Source organism: Vulpes lagopus, chromosome 24 (genome assembly GCF_018345385.1).
Source record: "Vulpes lagopus strain Blue_001 chromosome 24, ASM1834538v1, whole genome shotgun sequence".
Lineage (NCBI taxonomy): Eukaryota > Metazoa > Chordata > Mammalia > Carnivora > Canidae > Vulpes > Vulpes lagopus.
In genome coordinates this window covers 45,043,272-45,051,253 of record NC_054847.1, presented here as the reverse complement: position 1 = coordinate 45,051,253, position 7,982 = coordinate 45,043,272, and positions in this window count along the sequence as shown.

Here is a 7,982-nt window from a genome sequence, read left to right as displayed (position 1 = left end):
AGAACAGCCCCCGGATCGAAGATTCACTGTCACCCGTGCTGAGCTCGAGGGTGTGCATGAAGGCGACAGTGGGAAAGGCCGCGTGGGGAGGTCGTAGGGTCACGCCGGGCCTTTGGGGGGCTCCTGAGGAGTTTGGGTTTCATCCCGGGGTGACAGGGGGACACCAGACACCCCTCCTCTGGGGCCTGGGATGGTCTAGCGTGTTTTCTTTCCTTTGAGGCAGCAGATGTGCCTTTGTACGAGTGACAGTGGAGGAAGGAACCGTCCCTGCGTGACCACGGGGCTGCCGTGCGCCTTTACTGCCGTCACACCCTGCAAGCTGATGCTCATGGAAAGCAGAGACGTCGTCCAGGGGGTGACCCCTCTCAGCGGGCTCGCTCCCGCGAGGTGTGGAAGGGCCCATGTAGGCCTTTCAGGCTCCCGCGTCTACAATGACAAGTGTGTCTCATGATTCGGGAGACCACGTCGCGCGCCTCCTTTTGAACAGACCTTGCCCGATGGCCCATCCCTCTGCGGGGACCCGATGCGCCAGGCACTCCCTACTCCCGCGTGCTCCAGACGGGCCTGGGGCACTCGGTGGCCTCGAGCTCCGGGGTGAGGGCCACGCCGCACACCCGCGGGAGTGGGCGCAGAGCAGGTGTGCGGCGGCAGCAAGGGGAGTGGTGGGGAACCGGGGGGTCAAGGCCCACATACACGCAGCGCCCGCTGCTCGGCTTCAGCCCCACGGCCAGGCGGACCCGTGGCCTTGTCCTGCGTGGCCGGATGCCAGTCGCTGCTTCATCGTGTCCGATTCCTTCACCTGTGAGATCCCGAACCTGTAGACCTCCGAGGGTCCCTGGGCGCCGGTAGGGTGCCCAGGAAGCCCCATCTGCCCCCATCAGGGCCAGTGCCCACTGCTCCCCACACCCAAGCCACGAGCGCATCGCCCGGCCTCCGTCTGCACCCCGCTTGCCTTCTGGGGATCCCAGCACCAGGACCCGGCCCCCCCGGCACCCCTGGGGGGTTCAAGAGAGGGAGCGTTTCCTGCTGGCCGGCCTTGGGTGCTGGCAGCTGGGCTGCCTTCGAGAGCCTTCCCCCGAAGAGTAGCCTCAGCGCAGGCCTATCCCCTCTGCCCCAGCCCAGGAGCCTGAGGACCAGCGGGAGCTTCCAGAAGCAGAGGCCTGATTCTCCCCGGGACCCAAGGTACGTCGGGAAGACGTTTCGTTCTGGGGGAAGGCTGCTGGCTCCGGGGGGAGTGGGGCCTGCGGCTGCCAGCAACCATCTGAAAAGCTGGTGTGCGCCTGTGAGCAGGGGCTGGTCCCCCGCCCCCGATGGCTGTGGGTGCTAGTCCAGGTGCGTGCAAACCGGGGCTGGGCTGGGGTGCTCTCTGCTTTAGCCCTCGGGGTGCCTGGCAGGCGACGGTGACACGGCCTGTGGTCTGCATGGCCGTTGGGCGAGTGGTGTTTGGAGGGCCCTGAACCCCTGCCTGGAGGATGGCTGCGGTGGGGGCTCTGTGGGTGGCCCAGGCTGACGGGAGGGGGCTATCCGGGGCCCCCATAGGTCCTCTGCCCCCTCGTGCACGATATTTTCTGATTGAAAAAAGTATGGGGGCAACCCAGGTGGCTCAGCGGTTCAGTGCCGCCTTCGGCCCAGGGCCTGGTCCTGGAGTCCCGGGATCGAGTCCCGCGTCAGGCTCCCTGCGTGGAGCCTGCTTCTCCCTCTGCCTGTGTCTCTGCCCCTCTCTTTCTTTGTGGGTGTCTCTCTCATGAATAAATAAATAAAATCTCTTTTTATTTTTTTAAAAGATTTTATTTATTTATTCATGATAGAGAGAGAGAGAGAGAGAGAGAGAAGCAGAGACACAGGCAGAGGGAGAAGCAGGCCTCATGCAGGGAGCCTGACACAGGACTCGATCCCGGGACTCCAGGACCACACCCCGGGCCAAAGGCAGGCGCTGAACCACTGAGCCACCCAAGGATCCCTAAATAAAATCTTTTAAAAAAAGAAAAGTATGGTGTGGCCCCAAAGACATGCACATGGGAGGCAGCCCCTTCTACGTTTGGAAACGGTTCCGCGGGAGCCTCTCAGGAGCTTCCCAGAAGGACGGCAAACTGGCCCCATCAGGTGGGGACAGTCGGAAGCATGCAGGTGGCACCTTAATAACAGCAAAGGACACTTCTGTAGGAGTCTTGTCTCGGCCACAGCGAGACGACTAGATGCCCCACTGCCCTGCACACCTTGCTGGTAAAAGGCCTCGCTGGGCTGGCGGCGTGTGCCCCGCAGGTGTGGTCAGCGTCGTCACCCTCTCCAGGCTGGGTCCTCAGGGCAGCCTGCGGGGTGGAGGGGGGGCAAGTGGCACTGTGCTGTCCTGGGAGGAGCAAAGGGCAGCCGGGAAGGCCCTAGGCGCTGTGTCCACAGCCTCGTGTAACAAACCGGGGTCCACGGGGCCCCAGGGACCTGCCCAGGTTCCCCCTGTTGGCTCCGAGCCAGCGCGGGAGCCCGGGTCCTAGTCACGCAAGGGCTCTAACCCAGAGGTTGCAGACCTTCACTTCTCGGTGAAAAAGCAAAGCTGGAGCCTGCCCTGTAGTGTGTGTGTGTGTATGTGTGTGTGTGTGTGTAGAGTAACACACACAAGGACCACACGGCGAAGGTGGGCTCATCCGTGAAATGGAGAAGATGGTTTTGGAGCCAACCAGCCCGGGTTCGAACCCCTGACCCTTCCCAGCGGTGACCTCAGGCTCAGCCTTGGGTCCCTCCGAGCCTCAGCGGCTCCTTGCCTAAATTAGGAGGATGGTCTTCACCTCCTCGCGCTGTTGTCAAGGTGCAGTGGGACCCCAGACGTTGAACATTTGGGCCGATGTCTGACAGTTCTTTGAGACATGTTTGGGGGCGCCTGGCTGGCTCAGTGGCTCAGTGGTTGAGCGTCTGCCGTCTGCTCAGGTCGTGATCCTGGGGTGCTGAGGTCGAGTCCCACCTCGGGCTCCCCGCAGGGAGCCTGCTTCTCCCTCTGTGTGTCTCATGAATAAATATAATCTTAAAAAAAGAAATAAAACACACATGAATGTTAACGCTTGCAAGTCCCACGACGCAAACTCACACCCCTGGAGGTTCCAGCTCCATACCCAAGGGTGCCTATGGCTGAGCACACATCAGGAGGAGACCACCGCGCTCCCCGGCCATCGTCCTCAGCCAGCGGAGGCCAGAAAGGGACCTGCACACCTGCCAGGCTGTGGCTGGTGGCACTGGGGGCCCTTCGGGTGGCAGCCCGCCCCCCGACCCCCTGGGCCTGCAGCAGGTGTCAGCGGAGCTCACTCACTCAGGCCACGCCCGGTTCATCTGCGGAGAAGATTCCGACCCGCGGAGACTCCTGAAGGGGCACCTGCTCCAGCTCGCCCGAGGCGCAGGGAGGGGCCAGATGAGGGCGGTGCGTGCCCACTGCGGGGACAGCGACAGAGGCCTGCGAGAGGCACAGGTCGGCTAATTACCCCGACTGCAGTTCCCGCTGTTGTTGGATGGTTTCCTTGATATTTATTGACCTTGGAGTATGTGGAATGGCCTGTGTCGGACACAACGAGCAAACCAAGACACAGGGACCTGCCTAACCGGGGTTGGCGGGGCACAGGGCGACGCCAGGCGAGTGGCGGGCGGGCAGGGCCTGCCAGGGTGTGTGCCACAGCTCCTGAGAACCGCAGGCATTAAGTTGAATCGTTGGAAAGGGTGGCTACGCAACCAGGCTGTGGTCCACGACACGACACCGGGAACGGTTGCACGAGCTGCCCGCAGGCGCTGACGCTCCCGCAGCGGGGGAGACGCACCTGTCGCCCGGGCCGCACACGCTCCTCGCCAGGGCCCCTGCCTGCCTGAACCCAGGCTCGGGCCACCCTCCTGCCCTGGGGGCCGAGCTCCAAGCCCTGGGCCCAGCTCCCGGGCTTCAACCAGGAGGAGCCTTCTTCCAGCTGCAGGACTCCGGGGTTGGCTCTCCCCGCCCCGCCAGCCCTGGTTCTCAGCTGTGCCCTGCAGCTGTCCTGGGAGGAGCTCAGGATGGGGCTCAGGATGGGGCTCAGGATGGGGCCCAGGAAGGGGCTCAGGATGGGGCCCCAAGATGGGGCTCAGGAAGGGGCTCAGGATGGGGCCCAGGATGGGGCCTAGGAAGGGGCTCAGGATGGGGCTGAGGATGGGGCTCAGGAAGGGGCCCAGGATGGGGCTCAGGATGGGCTCACTGGTGATGGGGCTCAGTAGTAGAAGCCACACTGACCTAAGCCACATTCCCCATTCTCAGCTTTAACCATACAGACGATCTTCTTGGCCCCTTCTTCTTATTTCGGTCTCATTTTACCATCCGTGCAGAGTGGGGTGACAGGAGGGATGCTACTGGGGCCATCCCCAAGCTCACTCATACCCCCCACACCCCTCCCTTCAGGGCTCTGTACGACTTCCCCTGAAATTCTCTTCCTCCAGGTCCTAACTCGTCTTCATTTCTATTTCTTATTGGAGTATAGTTGATACGCAACGTTACGTTAGCTTTAGGTGGGTAGCGGTGATTGAACAACTCTGATGTGCTCACCACCCGTGTACCTGTGCAACCCTAGTGCAATACCACCGACTGCTCCCCATGCTGCACCCCTCAACCCTAGAGTGAACTCCCAACTGGAAGCCTGTACCTCCCACTCCCCTTCACCCATTTGGCCCACCCCCCACCCTCTGGTATTTGTCTTTCTCAGTTATTTCACTTAAGATTATACCCTCTGGGTCCATCCGTGTTGTCACAAATGGTAAATCTGTTTTGTGGCTGATGCAGCATTGTGCGTACCGCTGCTTCTTTATCCGTTCATCTCTCATGGGCAATTAGGTTGCTTCCCTATCTCGGCTACCCTAAACAATGCTGCAATAAATATAAGGGTGCATGTATCTTTTCAAATTCGTGTTTTCATTTTGAATGGGCAAACAGTAGTACAATTATGGATTGCATGATATTGCTATTTTAAGGGGGGGGGAACTTCCCCAGTGTTTTCCACGGGGCCCCACCAATTTACATTCCCACCAGCAGTGCAGGGGGTGGGAGTTCCTTTTTCTCCACATTCTTCACCAAAACCTATTTGTCTTTTTGCTACTAGCCATCTTGACGGGGGTAAGGTGGTATCTCATTGTAGTTTAGATTTGCATTTCCCTGATGATCAGTGGTGTTGAGCATCTATTCACGTATCTCCGTATGTGGTCTTTGGAAAAGGTCTATTCAGGTCCTCTACCCATTTTTTAAATAGATTTTACTTATTTATTCATGAGAGATACACAAAGAGAGAAAGAGACACAGGCAAAGGGAGAAGCAGGCTCCACGCAGGGAGCCCGATGAGGGACTTGATTCTGGGTCTCCAGGATCACACCCTGAGCCTACCGCAGGCGCTGAAACTCTGAGCCACCCAGAGGTCCCCTCTACCCATTTTTAATTGGATTATTTGGGTTTTAATGTTAGGTTATGGAAGTTCTTTATATATTTTGGATATTAATCCCTTTTCAAATTTATCATTTGAAAATCTCTTCTCCCATCCTGTAGGTTGCCTTGTTCTGTTGACGGTTTCCTTTGCTGTGCAAAAGCTAAATTTTAATATAGTCCCATTAGTATACCTTTGCTTTTGTTTTCCTTCCCTGAGGAGACCTATCCAGAAAAATGGGGCTAAGGCTGATGTCAAAGAGATGACTATGTTTTCTTCTAGAAGCTTTATGGTTTCAGGTCCCATGTTTAGGTCTTTAATCCATTTTGAGTTTATTTCCGTGCATGGTGTAAGAAAGTGGCCCAGTTTCAGTTTTTCATATGTGGCTCTCCAGTTTTCCCAGCACCATTTATTTTTATGCTTCCCCACTGAATATCCTTGCCACCTTTGTCCTAGATGAACTAGTCATAGAGTGTGAGGTTTCTTTCTGGGCTCTCTATTCTGTTCCGTTGATTTTTTTTATGTCTATTTTTGTGCCAGTATCATACTGTTTTGGTTATTATGGCTTTGTGTGGTATAGCTCGAAATCTGGGATTGTGATAACTCCAGTTTTATTCTTTCCCAAAATTGCTTTGGCTCTTTGAACTCTTCCATGGCTCTATACAAATTTCAGGATTATTTGTTCTAGTTTCATGAAAAATGTTACTGGTATTTTGACAGGGATCGCACTGAGTCTGTAGATAGCTCTGGGTAGTGTGGACATTTTAACAATATTCTTCCAAACCATGAATGCGGAATAGCTTTCTATTTGTGTTGTCTTCAGTTTTTCTCATAAGTGTTTATAGTTTTCAGAGTACAGGTCTTTTACCTCCTCGGTTAAGTTTATTCCTAGGTGTTTTATTCTTTTTAGCACAATTATAAATTGTAAATGGAATTGTTTTCTTCATTGCTTTATTCCTGTTACTTCACTATTAGCTTATAGGAACACAATAGATTTTTGTATGTTAATTTCCTATCCTGCCACATTACTGAATTCATTTATTGCCTCTGATAATTTTTGGTAAAGTCTTTAGAATTTTCTTTGTATAGTATGTCATCTGCAAATACTGAGTTTTACTACTCTCTTAGCAATTTGGAGGCCTTTTATTTCTTATTGCTGTGGTAGGATTTCCAGTACCATGTTGAATAAAAGTGGTGAGAGCAGACATCTTTGTCTTGTTCCTGATCTTAAAAGCCCTCAGATTTTCCCGAGTGAAGTTAGCTGTGGGTTTGTCACATAGGGCCTTTATTACATTGGGGTAAGTTCCCTCTAAACCTATTTTGTTGAGAGATTTTATCATGAATGGGTGTTGAATTTTGTCAGATGCTTTATCTGCATCTATTGAGATGAGCATATAGTTTTCATCCTTCAATATCCTCTGATAATGTGGTGCATCACATGGATTTGTGGATATTAAAACATCCTGCAATCGGAGAAGGACAAAAATTATATGGTCTCATTCATTTGGGGAATATAAAAAATAGTGAAAGGGAATTAAGGGGAAAGAAGAAAAAATAAGTGGGAAATATCAGAAAGGGAGACAGAACATGAAAGACTCCTAACTCTGGGAAACGAACTAGGGGTGGTGGAAGGGGAGGTGGGCAGGGGTGACTGGGTGGCGGGCACTGAGGTGGGCACTTGACGGGATGAGCACTGGGTGTTATTCTGTGTGTTGACAAATTGAACGCCAATAAAAAATAAATTTATTAAAAAAATAAATAAAATCTATGTTGTCCAATATAAAAAAGAAAGAACTTTTGAATTGATGTGTTCATTAAGGATATTGGCCTGTCATTTCCTTTTTTTTTTGTAGTGTCTTTGTCTAGCTTTGGCATCAGGCTAATGCTGGCCTCATAAGTGTATTTGGATACTTTCCTTCTATATTTTGGAATAGTTTGATGAGAATAGGTATTAACTCTTCTTTAAATGTTTGGTAGAATTAACCTGTGAATCCTTCTGGTCCTGGACTTTTGCTGGGAGTTTTTCCATTACCAGCTCATTTTTGTGACTAGTAACTTCAGATTTTCTGTCTTTTCCTGATTCAGTTTTGGAAGGCTATATGTTTCTAGGAATGTAGCCATTTCTTCTAGGTCGTCCAATTTGTTGGCATATAGTTTTTTTGTAGGAGGCTCTTATAGGTCTTTGCATTTCTCTGGTGTTTGTAACTTTTTTCATGTCTGATCTGTGGTGTGACCTCTCTCTTTTCTATTGGTTTTCTATCTCTGTTTCTGCTCTCATCTTCATTATAGCCTTCTTATCCTAACTAAGGCTTTGTTCTTCTTTTTCTAGTTCCTGTAGGTATAAGGTTATATTGTTTGAGATTTTTCTTAAGGTAGCCTGTATTGCTAGAAGTTCTGCTCTCAGAACTGTTTTTGCTGTGCCCCCCAAATTTAAGGTCGTTGTGTTTTCAGTTTGTCTCCATGTTTCTAATTTTCTTTTTGATTTCTTCATTGACTCATTGGTTTTTAGAAGTATGTTGTTAAGTCTCCCTGTGTTTGTGCTTTTTCCAGTTTTTTTTCTCATAAATGATTTCC